Consider the following 14,375-nt stretch of genomic DNA (forward strand, 5'->3'; position numbering starts at 1 on the left):
AAAAGAAATGGATACTAAAAAATATAAAGTCGCTGTGGTAAACTTAAGTACAGAAAAATTTTCGTGATTTCAAAACATACAATATGATGTCACATACTTTGAACTAATTTGTAAAAGTGACGGAATTCGTTAAAATTAATGAAAATGACCATTAATTTTAACGAATTCCGTCACCTTTATAATTAGTTCAAAACATGAGATGTCGTGTTTTGAAATCATGGAATTTTTCTATGTATTAGATTTATCACGAGTGATTTTTTTGTCTTTTGATCCAAAGAAAATCGATTTGCTTCGTACTATCCCTGTGCACTTAAACACGCTTGTCATTAGTGGCGTATAAGAACCCATCTTTTTGGACGCTTGACCATTTTTTATAGTTTCATTGGGCTAATATTGTTCACGTTTAAAACAATGACACCTACGTGAATATAAATAATATATAGGGAACGAATTACACGTGAATGAAAAAGTTTCATATTAACCTGAGAAAGAACTGAATTGTAATCATGACTTACAAAAACTCCAAAATTTCATTGCTTTATTTACCCAAAAAACAAGTAGAATTTTTAGGGCTCCGGTTAATGTTTTAAAACCCGGACCGTCAAGTGAACCGGTAAAGTGAAAGGATCGAGGTTCAATCAGTCAGACCGGTTCAATCCCGGTTCAATAAATAAATAAATAAATAAATAAATAAATAGTATATTATATATACATATACATATACATATACATATACATATATATATATATCCTAATTTGCATCTCCTGTTAGTGTACTATCTACGTGCCTCTCCACGAACAGCAGAATTAGAGTTGAATCTAAATGCAAATTTCCTAGATCAGGAAACACACACACACACACCTATGCACAAAATAAGATATAAATGCTAAACTACAATTAACATAAGAGCAATATCCACCAATTCACGCACACAATTAACATAGTTATCCAACTTACATGTCCAATTGTCTAAATATTAGAATTAACAAAAAACAATACAAGTCTAGAAAACAATCAAAGGTCCAAACAAGTCCAATTTCTGAGGCTTCTATAATCTTCTTTGTAACGATTCGAATTCTTAATCTTCCATCCCAAAAAGCACTTAAGATCTTTATGGTGGCCAGGCCAGCAGCCTAACAAGCCGTTGGTGGAATTTAGCAGTGAAGTACTGGGCCTTGAGAGTATTCCTTTGTAGTGAAACAGTGAATTAGAAAAGCAGTAGAAACCGGCAGATGCATTTCTTCCTTTTTCCGTTCTTCAAGAATAAAAAATAAAAAGCTTGAGATTGATCCCTGTTTTTGTGCCGGTCAGCCACGTTAAGCTTACGCATGATTGATCAAAGAAGCTTTTGCAGTGAAGGTCCAAAAGGATTAGAATAATTTATTTTGCTTCAAAAACAAATTGAAACTTATTTATCACATTAAGATTTTACTAGGACATCATATGCAACTTTTTCCACTTATGACCATGAAACTTTCTATCTAAATTGGTACAAATCCTTACTAGACTATCATGCATCACACAATCATTACCTCAAAGACAGCAGTGAGTCATGTTTCAGAGCCTATCTTAAATTTGTATGTTTCCTACATTTTCGATCACCATAAGGCCAAGGTAGGAAACGGACATCAATAGAATAGACTGAGTAGCCAAAAATTTGACCACCAATTAACTGACATTTTGGTTGTCGGCCAAAAACTGAGTGGGAGTCTACCTCCCTTAAGTTCCGGTTTCACCAGCGGCGCAACTCAACAACAGGGCAACCAAATTATCTAATGAGTAAAAAAAAATGAAAATTGCAGGACAAACAGACTGACAGCTTATCTAATTTGAGGACAAACCAAAAAAAAAATGATTTAGGCTGATCAGCTTATAATATAATCATTTAGGCTGCTGCTGCAATGACAAGTTAATAAGGATCATATGCCCAAAAATTACAGCAGTATATATACAGAGGGCCGAGGGGACGGAAGGGCAACCAAAACCCAGTAATCAACAACGAAAGGAAAAAAAAGGGAAAAAGGATAAACGAACCTGGTATAAGATTGAGGCCTTTCAGGAGTGCAATAGAATGGGAAAACGTTTCAACTCGGCAGGTTCACTTTCAGTGCTGGTAATGCTGTACAAGACTCGATCATAAATTTTGTCCCTAAAGCTGTTGATTAATTGATGGATAGCAGCTGAGAATCGAAACAAAGGGAATTGAGTTGCTCCATAGATCACTGTCCGTGATTGATTCCAGACTCCAGAGTTTTTTTTGGCTTAGAACTTAGAAGCGGTGCGGTGAGTAGAAAAACAGAAACTTCATGCTTCCTTTTTGCTGATTGCTATGGATCAGCTAGAGACGGAGCAGATTAAGGGTGAAGGAGCTAGAGACAGCAAGCAATTTGGGCAATTGTAGAGGAAGCAGAAGGAAGACCGAAGCGGCGGACCGAAGCGGCGAAGCGAAGAGTGAACTGAAGAAGTGAAGATTAGCCGATTAGGTTTAGACTAGGAGAGGTTCACCGCGCATCGAGCCCAGTTATACCCGCTTATTTTGCTAATTATTATGTAGCAGATGTAAATGAAAAACAAAATATTCAGAGTTGTACTCTTAGAAATTATATATAATTAGTTCAAAATTGTAAAAATATGAAATTCAAGAGATGAAAATTATTATACAACACCTTTACAAAAGGCCAGAAAAACATGATTAGAACATACACAACTGGCCATTGATCCAATATACAAATTATATTGTGCTCTCCTCAAAATTTACGAATGAAATCTCATTCTTAAAAAGCATCAACAGTAACATACTTGCATTAATTAACATAATTAAAAACTCTTTCTCAACATATCTTGTCTTTTGAGTTTTGAGGAAAGCGACCTCACAATTTCTGCACAGCTTTGATGCTAGAGAGGTTTTACAGCATTATGGGATAAAGCCAATCAAAAGAAAAATAAAATCCTCCAAAAAATATCAAGGATATACATCATAAAGAAACCTCATTTTTTTCTTTTTCTTTTTCTTTTTTGGGTACATTGGAAAAGGTCATAATCTCTTAAATAGAAACAAAATGAGAATAAGCAATTGCTAACACATACGCATCCAACAAATCTCGCATCTCTGCAGGGATGTCATCAAGAACTTGTAAACCCAATGGACCATTAATGCTGCACTTGGCCAATCAATTTGTATATTGATTGCATTCCCTCCAAATATGACTCAGCTAACAGCCCCAGCCTCTTTGCTTTAACTCTCATATCTGAATAAGAAGATTATGATCTGCGGAGTTTTGATACCTAAATTTTTGACTAAAACTGCATGCAAGAAAAAGACCAATCAAATGGATCTACATATACCGTGCAATAGTAAGGGGCATAGATGACTGGTAATATCCTTCACATCATGCAAGTCAATCTCACAACTATCATTTGGAGTAGTCCCATGCTGTTTCAAAAGATGCAAGCTAAATTGCTAAATGAAAATAAGAGGTTTGCCATATGCAAAAAACTCGTCAATGGTTTCCAAACAAAATTTACTCTCAGTTTCGACGTTATGTACAACTAAAAACTAACTAAATTTAAGTGCAAACATCTGCTCCAAAATCTAACTTGGCAACTTTTCGTATAGGAGAACAAAAGAATCAAGAAGATTTCTCAATAAAGCAGGACAAAAGGAAGTTTCTAAAAATTTTCAACTTAACTTTGATGCTCTTAGCCCAAGGACAACAAAAAATTAGAACAATCCACTAAAATAAAATATAGAAGAAACTTTTCATGAAAGGGAGAGGAAGGAGAGAAAATATTAACGGCATTCAGAGGAGGAAGGGAGAAAAGAATATAGCAACAGAAGAAAGAATGAAGTAGAAGGGGAGACAACATTGGAAAAAAAAAGAAGAACTGTCTAGAGTAAGCTATAACCTTGTAAGCAACTCAAAAACAAAGATAAGATATGAAGTAATTTTCTTTTACACTGCACACTGGCCAATATTTACAGCCTCAAAACCAGCTAGAATTCCTCAAATTCAAACAAGTCGGTATCTTATTATTTTCTTTATTAGTAAAAAGAAAACAAATAATATCATACTTTTCCATTCCAAACAAATTAATACAAGGTAGACCATAAAACTGCCAAGTAGTCTGAATTTTCATTATAAACCATGCGGCCAATATCGAATAGTAAAGCTACAAGTCAAAACACAACTGCATAAGCAAATGCCATAATGAGCTTCACGAGAAACAGGAAAAAACTCACATGAGAAATTTACGAAGCACAGACAATTATCAGGTTGATACAATTTTGGAGAAAGTTGTCAACTGGTATTTTGGGAGGAAAACATCTAGTCACCGTATTATGAGTGACCAACTAGTATTTATAGGAGTACAAACCTAACAAACTATTTACAAGAATACCCTTACTAATTTATTATCTACAAGAATACTTATATTCTCTTGACACTCCCCCTCAAGTTGGAGCATATATATCATAAGCACCCAACTTGTTACAAATGTATTTCACCCTAGAACCCCCTAAACTCTTGGTAAACACATCAGCCAATTGATCTACAGACGGTACATGAGATGTCTTGATGACCCCGTCAAGCAATTTCTCTCGAATGAAATGACAATCAACTTCAATATGTTTTGTCCTTTCATGAAACACTGGATTAGACGCAATATGAACAGCCGCCTGATTATCACACACTAAATTCATAGGCTGTTTATGCTCAAACCCAAGTTCCAGTAATATGCTCTTCAACCAAACCAACTCACACACAGTGTGAGCCATAGCGCGGTATTCAGATTCTGCACTTGATCTGGATACAACTGTTTGCTTCTTACTCTTCCACGACACTAAATTACCACCAACAAACACACAATATCCTGTAGTCGATCTTCGATCTGAGGCAGAACCAGCCCAATCTGCATCACTATATCCTTCAATATCAGTGTGTCCATGATTTTGATACAGCAACCCTTTTCCAGGAGCACTCTTAAGATATCTGAGAATCCGTATAACAGCATCCCAATGACTAGTACGAGGGGTATCAAGAAATTGACTCACAACACTCACTGCAAACGAAATGTCAGGTCTCGTTACAGTGAGATAATTTAATTTACCCACAAGTCTTCGATATTGCTTAGGATCATCAAGTAATGCACCTTGATCTCCTGCTAATTTCACATTTGGATCCATAGGAGTATCCACAGGTCGGCAACCTAACATCCCAACTTCACTCAACATATCGAGTACATATTTTCTTTGACATAAATAAATCCCATATTTAGACCGAGCTACCTCAATACCCAGAAAATACTGTAGATGACCTAAATCCTTTGTCTGAAAGTTTGCCTGCAGATTGGATTTAAGTTTCTGAATCCCCACAACATCATCACCTGTAATCACAATGTCATCCACATAAACAACTAATAAAATTTTACCAGCATTAGAATGCCGATAAAATACAGAGTGATCTACTCCACATCTTGTCAGACCGAACTCCATGACAACACTACTAAACCGGCCAAACCAAGCCCTCGGAGACTGTTTCAATCCATATAAGGATTTTTTCAAACGACAAACCAACCGCGGATTCTCCCCTTGAACAACAAATCCAGGAGGTTGTTCCATATATACCTCTTCTTTCAAATCTCCATGCAGAAATGCATTTTTCACATCCAACTGATGCAATGGCCAATTATAAGTGGCTGCCAAAAAGATAAGAAGACGAACAGAGGTAATCTTTGCAACAGGAGAAAAAGTTTCTAAGTAATCTACTCCATACACCTGAGTAAATCCTCTAGCTACCAGCCGAGCCTTCAATCTATCAATAGAACCATTAGGCTGCACTTTTATAGTGTACACCCATTTACAACCAACAACAGGCTTACCTGAAGGACGAGGGACAAGATCCCAAGTACCATTTTGTTCCAAAGCAGACATCTCTTCTTGCATAGCTAATCTCCAACCAGGATGATTAAGAGCATAGGTAATAGACTTAGGAATGGAGATAGAATCAAGGGAAGCAACAAAAGAAGAATATGACATAGAGAGACGAGAATAAGAAACAAAATTAGAAATAGGATGGGAAGTACAATGTCTCTTACCTTTGCGTAAAGCAATGGGAAGATCTAACTCAGAGGAGGGCGTCATACCTGGATTGGAAGATTGAGAATTAATTGGTGAAGTGCGTGGCATATCAGGAACTTTTTCAACCATGGAACGACGAGAGTAAACTTGAAGTTGAGGACGAGATAATCGAGCTATGGAATCTGGTGGACTAGATAACTCAGGTAATAAAGGGGAAGGGACTGGTAAAACAGGAGAGGAAAAAGAGGGACACTGGTCTAACTCACAAGACATACTTTGTTTGATAAAATACGGAGTGGATTCAAAGAAAGTAACATCAGCACAAGTAAAAAATCGATTTAAAACTGGACTGTAACATCTATACCCTTTTTGCGCTCGTGCATATCCTAAGAAAATACACTTAATAGCACGAGAATCTAATTTATCCACCCCGGGAGCAAGCTGATGAACAAAGCAGACACATCCAAAAATACGATGAGGCAATTTAAACACAGGTTCATGAGGAAAAAGAATGGAGTGAGATAATTGACCTTCAAGAATATTAGATGGCATGCGATTAATTAAATAACATGCAGTTAGAACTGCATCACTCCAAAATTGTTTGGGCACATTCATGTGCAACAACAGTGTTCGAGCAATTTCGATTAAATGTCCAATTTTCCTTTCAGCAACTCCATTCTGTTGTGGAGTGTGAGGACAAGAGGACTGATGAATAATACCAGACTTAGTCATAAAGGTATTAAAAGGAGTGGAAAAATATTCTTTCGCATTATCACTGCGAAGTATACGCACAGGCACACCAAATTGATTCTTTATTTCTGTAACAAATGCACAAAAAATGGAATATAATTCTGAACGATCTTTCATTAAATAAAGCCATGTAACTCTGGAAAAATCATCAACAAAGACTACAAAATATTTAAAACCTAACTTTGAAGTGACTCGACTAGGACCCCAAACATCAGAATGAACTAACAAAAAGGGTTCAGAAACCCGTTTATTGACTTTAGGAGCAAAAGAAACACGATGATGCTTTCCTAACTGACAAGACTCACATTCTAACGAAGATAATTGATTCAAAGTAGGAACCAACTTTTTCAAATTTTGTAAAGACGGATGACCTAAACGACAGTGAATTTCAAGAGGAGAAACAGTAGCAGGACATGCTATCGGACCATTAAAGTTGAGAAAGTAAAGACCATTATGCTCATGCCCTCCACCAATCGTCCTCTTTGTCTTCAAATCCTGAATGACAACGGAATCAGGAGAAAAAGTAACTGTACACTGTAGAAATTTAGTGAGCTTACTAACAGACATTAGATTAAATGGTAAATTGGGTACGTAAAGAACAGAAGACAGCGGAAGTGATGGATTAATTTCTACAGTGCATAGTCCTTTAACTTTAGTGGTAGATCCATCAGCTAAAGTAACATGAGGAAAGGGAGTAGACTCTTGAAAATTAGAAAAAATTTTAGAGGTACCTGACATATGATCAGTAGCCCCGGAGTCAATAATCCATGAGTCATTACCTTTTTGTGCTAAAGAAGCAGAGGGAAGAGATGCGTGACTTGTAGTTTGGTACTGTAAGAATTTAACATAATCTTCCTCGGATATAATAACAGTTTTCTGGGACCTATGTGCTGAAGAACTTGATTTAACTTGATCAGTGGTAACCCCATTAGCAAAACTTTCAACCATAGCGAATAGCACTTCAAACAAAACAGCAATCAAAATTCGCTATAAACAGTGCGCCGTGAACAGTGCGCCGTGAATAGTACCGGGGTGAACAGTATCGCGATGAACAGTACCGCGTGAACAGTGCGCGATGAACAGTATCGCGTCAAGACTTTTGCTAGATGTTTAACCCTAACCCTAGGACTTTTGCTCTGATACCATGTCAACTGGTATTTTGGGAGGAAAACATCTAGTCACCGTATTATGAGTGACCAACTAGTATTTATAGGAGTACAAACCTAACAAACTATTTACAAGAATACCCTTACTAATTTATTATCTACAAGAATACTTATATTCTCTTGACAAAAGTCAAGGAATGAAATTTGTGAAATCCTTGCTATCAATACATTTTTAAGGAATCCGATCAGACACATAATATTATGCAGTAATATTTAGCCTTTGAATTGCAGCAGCATTTTTAAGGGAAAACATGACTAACAAATTACCCTTTGAATTGCAGTAATAATTATAATAGTAATAACTACTCTATGCTCAATCGAAAATGCATTTTAAGCATCCAATCAAACTGTTAGTCCTCTTTTGCATCATTCATTTAGCAAAATATTTGATCTAAAAGCCTAGAGAATCAGCACAAATCACAAGGTGAGAAAACATATATATGTCTAGAAAAAATGAAGCAAGATTGTTTGATCTCTTTCAACTATTTCTTCCTTCAGATAATTGTTTGCCTTTTCTTCAACATCCACAGCTTCTAGAAGAATAAGCTACATTATTTAAAAAAACCCTCAATATATGGCTATCAAAGACTATATTAGAATGATTGATAAATTCAGCATGGCAAATGATAGAACACGAGTATAATGCATAACAATTATGAGAAAAGATATCCACCTCAAGAGTACTTCAAACTGAACTTCCCAGCTTCATATATGATTCAGATGCATAACAATTCATGTTGAGAAGGCAATAGTTAAAAAAAAAAGGAATTAATAAAATTAACAATTTCAACACTCACCAGACACTTCGTGAAAACCACTAAATAGCACAAAAATCAGAAATTTGAAATTCAAAGTTAAGGTAATCTAGAAAGATAACCACAAAATAAAATAAAAAAAGATGATAACCTGAAAAGCTAATCTTTTTCTCCTCCCTTTAGTATTTCCTTGTGATTTTCCTCAATCTATCAAATAGGCAGCAATTTAAGATTATGAGGAGCAGCAAAACTAAAGAAGCAAGCAAGAAATTAAAAACTTCAGAAATGAAAAGGAAGCAGAAACTTGAAGGTCCAATCTAGTGTAAAATTGGAAAAATGACATGGAAATAAATCAAAAAAAATTCACAACCTGAAAAGTTAAAATTTTTTCTCCTTTCAGTAGATATTCCTTCTATTTTTTCAAACCGTTTTCACATTTGTATACTATAACGTTGAGATACCAAGAACCATATATTACATACACTGAAAAAATGACTTTACCAATAATGACTAACCATAGAAAAAAGGGTTTTAAAGATCTGATTTGGTAAATTCACATACGAAATAAAAGCACAAGTAAGATATTGTCAATAATATTAAAAAAACCCATAAAAGTATAAACAAACAATTATTAGATCAAACTTGGCTGTTTTGTTTTACAATTACTATGGGCAGAATAGACCTGCTATTATAGGCAATGAACCACATAGTTCAATTGTCAGCTCTGCTTTACCCAACTTGCTCACAAACACTTCTAGAACAAAGCCATGTAATTAAATGATAATGCTCAAAATGTAAAAGCATTTGCTAAAAAATTGATTTTCTAGTTTTTGAAACATTAATGAGGTGTTATCAAGATTAAAATGCAAAGAAGAAAAGTAAGTTTGTAAAATCTACCCATTAAATTGGTGAAACAAATTGTGTAACCTAACCATACTATGATAATAACCAAAGTAATAGGCTCTTTGAAGAGCTAAGAGAGCCGGGAAAAAAAAAAGGAAGAACAGGCCAAAAAAGAAATTGCCCCAGTACAACTCATCATTCAAGAGTAGAAAGGCAAAGAAAATTATAAGGCACAACCATTCAATATGTTATTTTTAACTTTCACAAGCAAATGTACATGTATCAACCCCCTTGGAGTTTCTATTCTAGCTTCGTAACCTTCAATTGTTGAGGAAAACAATCTATCAAATAAACAAAAGAACACAATTAGGAGATAATCTAAATCCTATCAGCATATACATTTAAGAATCTAGGGAAGGGAAAAATTTCTCTTATTCAGGGGGAAACACCCCGAAGAATACAAAATCAGTCTGTTTACCACCATGTGTGCATTATCTTCAATGAATGTTGCAGTGGTAGTTATTAAGTGGTGATTTTTTTTTTTTTGCATTGATAGTAAAGAAATTGCACATGAGCCACTGTAAATGAATCATTCTTTTCCGTAGGGCCAATAATTACAATAAGAAAGCAAACTATGTACCAAAAGGTAAATACATCAATACATTGAAACTGCATATAAGCAAGCTAACAAATGAATTTCAAATCAAATATTAAATAATCTACAATAAATGAAAATTTCTTACTAAAAAATTCAGAGACTACAAAATTACAAGGATCTCATGGTAAAAGAAACATTAAGTAAACAACAGTACATCAAAAGACTAAACATACCTAATTAAGTAGAAAAAGGCTAAACATATAACAAACTTAAGTAGCCTTAAAGCTAGTGAGAATAATATAAGCAGCTTCCCTCCTATCACTACTAGCAATCAGCTTAACGCAAAATACCTATTAAAAACACCATATCAGTTTTGGATACTCAAAAAAAACCCAAAAAGAAAAAAGAAAAAAACATTGCAATCATGGGTTCTGAACCAAGTATAATCCCTGCATACATAAAAATATTTCCTTCTTGTACAGGATGATGGCACATAAACATTAAGAAACAATATGATTTTCCATTGAATGCCTTCTGCACAGAATGTTTGAGAAAAATAAATGGAGGAAAAAGTAAAAATCTGGAACCCATACAACAAATTGAACAAAAGGTAAGATGGCCAAAAAAATAATCACAGTTAAGAGTATGGCCAAATATACACACTTTTGGCAATCACTTTTTCCTCATTGTGTAACAGAATTTCTTGCACTGCACAAATGTAATTTGAGAGCAAGGACTTTTTGGAATTGGATACACCAGACATGGTAAGCTCAACCAAAAACTCAATATTGTACTGAAGCAAATTACAGCATAAAAACTTTTGGTTCCGCTGCAAAACTTAGACACCCATACGACATTTTAGCAATAAGTGTTAACCACACTTGTAAATGCAACTACACCACTCTATGCATACTCTAAATAAAAGTCACAACTACTGCAATGGAAAAGTAATGACAAAGACATCTATTCCAAGCACAATTCAAACAGGATCTCCCAGTACCATGTATAACATGGATGCATAACCATCCGAGTTAAGAAGGCAATAGTAAAGATAAAAGGCAAAACTAAGAAATAATACCTACAGCTACTTTGTGAACACCAATGAATAGAATATAACTTGAAAGCTGAATTTCAGGTGAGCTGCAAAGATAATTGGGGGAAAAAAAAGATCACAACCTAAAAAGGTAAATCTATCTCTTCTTGTGGATTTTTCTTGCGTTTTCCCTCAATCTACTAAACAGAAATCAAAATATGACATAAATGGAAAATAAGACTATTAGCAGCAGCAAAACTAAATAACTAAACAAGAAATTAAAACATATAATCTTCAATGGAAAAGCCAAAAAAAAAAAAAGAAGGAAGCAGAAACTTGAAGGTCCAGTTCAGCGCAAAATTAGAAAAATGGTTGGAAAATAAACTACAGAAAAATTCGAACCTTGAAAAGTTAAATCTTTTTTTCTTCCTCCCGTCGATTTTTCTTCCAGTTTTCCCTCAATTTATTAAAAGAAAAATGAGTTCCCTATCTGTCCAATAGACAACAGAAATGAGATCGCTAACAGCAACAAAACTAAAGTACTAAGCAAGAGATTAGAAATTAGAAACTTTTCTTACAAAAAAAAAAAAAGGAAACAAAATTTTGAAGGCTAGAGTAAAATTGGAAAAAGACTGAAAAATAAATTAAAGAGAATCGCACAACCTGGAAAGTTGATTCTTTTTCTCCTTCTGGTGGACTTTCAATCCATTGTCTGCAATCTATGAGAAGCAAAATGCGATTGTGAGTAACTGCAAATTCAAGAAAACAAAGAAAGAAACAAAAACTAAACAAAAAAACATCAATGTGCCTTATTTGTTTTTAATTTTTGTTGATTAACAAAGAAGAAAAGAAGAAAGAAAACATGTAGATGAATGATAGATCTGGTCATCGTTTGACAGAGAGGGAGAGCGAGAAAGGAAGAGTGTTCGTCTATCAAAGTTGAACAAAAGCAGAAGTTCTTGGAGGAAGAGATTAGCATCCTGGAGGAAGCTAAACGTATAAGCTTACCTAATTTCTTCCTCACACAGCATTTCTCAGCAACTACCCACAACTTCAACCTTCAACTTTCTGTCCGAGGCAGAGAAAGTGAGATGGTAAGTCCAAGCAGGTAAACATCTGACATACTCTTTTGGATGCAAAGTACTTTACTTTGGAGACCGAGTACTGCTTTTTCTTCTTTGGAGGCAGAATGGAATCCAAGGTAAACTCACGTGAGGAGCACGAGCGACTTGGACGAACACTCTCTAGCCAATAACGATTGGCCACATCACCAACACAAGCACCTTTTTTGAGCCGAGGTATTCGCTCTTTTATACATATGTTAATTAATAATTTCGGTCAAAATTGACTGAATTTTCAATTTTGATCAAAAAATGAAAAATCGCAGTTCAAGGTTCGAACCGATTTTAACGGTTTTAATGATTTTTCACGATTTTGACCGATTTTTGATCCTGGTCAACATAAGCAATGAATCAGACCGAATACACGGCCGGTTTGCAGTTGAATCGGTAGAACCGACCGATCCGATCCGAATTCGAAAACATTAGATGAACTTTTAAAGAAACATATGAATGCTATAAATCCTTTATGTAGTACCCGAGATGAAGATGATCTCTTGTTTCCGTAACTTAGGTCCCATCCTGTCCCATCATCGTGGCCCGAATCTCGAGAATGCCTCTCAAGATCGATTTCGAAGGTAACTGCAATCCTGTGATCTTAACCGGCGCTTAATTCCCGAGCTTTGTTTCTTATTTCGTGCAGGAAGCTTGTAACAATGATTGCCGATCTACACAGATCTCGGGAATCTTGATTACGATTCTACACTATGCTTTTGTAAGTTACGCAATCTTGGTTTCTAATTTTGATGGTTATTCAATCTCCTTCTCCCTATATATTATTAGTACTTCCACCCTTTACTTTCAGGCACTCAGATGTGAATCTCTAAAATCCTAAGCGACTAGAAAGAAGTCATTAGCGAGAAGTCATGGGCCATGGAGTTGGACGAAGCAGGGGACGGGGCTGTGCTCCTCAAAAGATGTCCTTAAAGGTTATTCTGCTTCATCAAGCTACCAAGCGCCGGCAGATGATCCGTCCAGGAACGCCACCAGGTGCCCGAGAATGTGATGAAATTACAGGGATGTAATTGCAGACTGTTCTAATGAGCAGAAGGCTGGGGCCTCAAGAAATGTTACAGGTTCATTATCAACCTACAGAAAACCAATAGATAATCAATCTTGGAATGATGTAAAGTGGATGTACAGGTTCGAGTAAGGAGTCGAAATGCAGCTTGGCCTTGGAGCTGATAAAGGATTGCAAAGAAAAAAGACAATTTGGCGCCTCAAAATGCAATAGATTCGAGGAAGTTCTTCCTGGCTGTCCTAGGGAAGAAAAGGGGAACCTATTGCTTAGATTTGAAGAATGCCAGCTGAATCATGTCTTGGCAGCTGAATCATGTCTTGGCAACAGGAGCAACATGTTTCGATGAGTTTTACTTTGTTCCACTCTCCCCCTCCCCCATTTTAATGAAGATGAAAGGGAATTCATTTTCACCAATTCTTTTGTAACTCACCTCATTTTATTTGTTGAATTCTGCGTAAGCAATGAATAGAATCCAGCCACACAAGGTAATCAACTCATCTTCAATGAACTGTTGAGACAATAGATGAACTACCGGAGACATCTCCACAACAGCTTCACTCATTTCAGTGTTGCACCTTGACTTCTTCCTGTTCCTTTAAAAAAAATAAATTTGCCATTCAACTGAAAAGAATGAAATAAATCGAGGAAAGACCAGAAATAAGCAATTCAAATTCCCAGGAGCGTTGTTTAGTGGTAAAAGGCTTGCTGTCTGACAAAGAATTAGTACAGCAGCGTTTCTAGATATTGGAACATATTCCTGAACTTGTAAAATCTCGTATTGCTTTTTGAAGCTTCGTTGCAGGGCGCCTGTGCTAGAACATGAATCCACAGGCATATCGGGGTAATTGAGTCCAGTTCAACTACAGGCAGCCTAACCCTCCCTGTGAGCTGCCATCTGCCAAATTGTATCACAAACAAGCAAAAGAAGTGTACCAAACCGAAGCAAAGAAGACTGAATAGTGATTTGTCAACTTACCATCTAACATTGCAGCTGATCTTCAATGCGAAAGGCAC

At 35.7% G+C, this 14,375-nt stretch overlaps 1 long non-coding RNA gene across 1 annotated transcript; it reads left to right on the plus strand.

The window, feature by feature from the left end:
* Nucleotides 1–12,915: 12,915 nt before the first annotated feature.
* LOC113701287 (uncharacterized) lies at nt 12,916–13,869 on the plus strand. The gene is made up of 2 exons (XR_003450882.2): nt 12,916–13,055; nt 13,146–13,869. It is a non-coding gene; the product is annotated as an uncharacterized lncRNA (long non-coding RNA).
* Nucleotides 13,870–14,375: the final 506 nt, after the last annotated feature.

This window comes from Coffea arabica, chromosome 7e (assembly GCF_036785885.1).
Source record: "Coffea arabica cultivar ET-39 chromosome 7e, Coffea Arabica ET-39 HiFi, whole genome shotgun sequence".
Taxonomy (NCBI): Eukaryota; Viridiplantae; Streptophyta; class Magnoliopsida; order Gentianales; family Rubiaceae; genus Coffea; species Coffea arabica.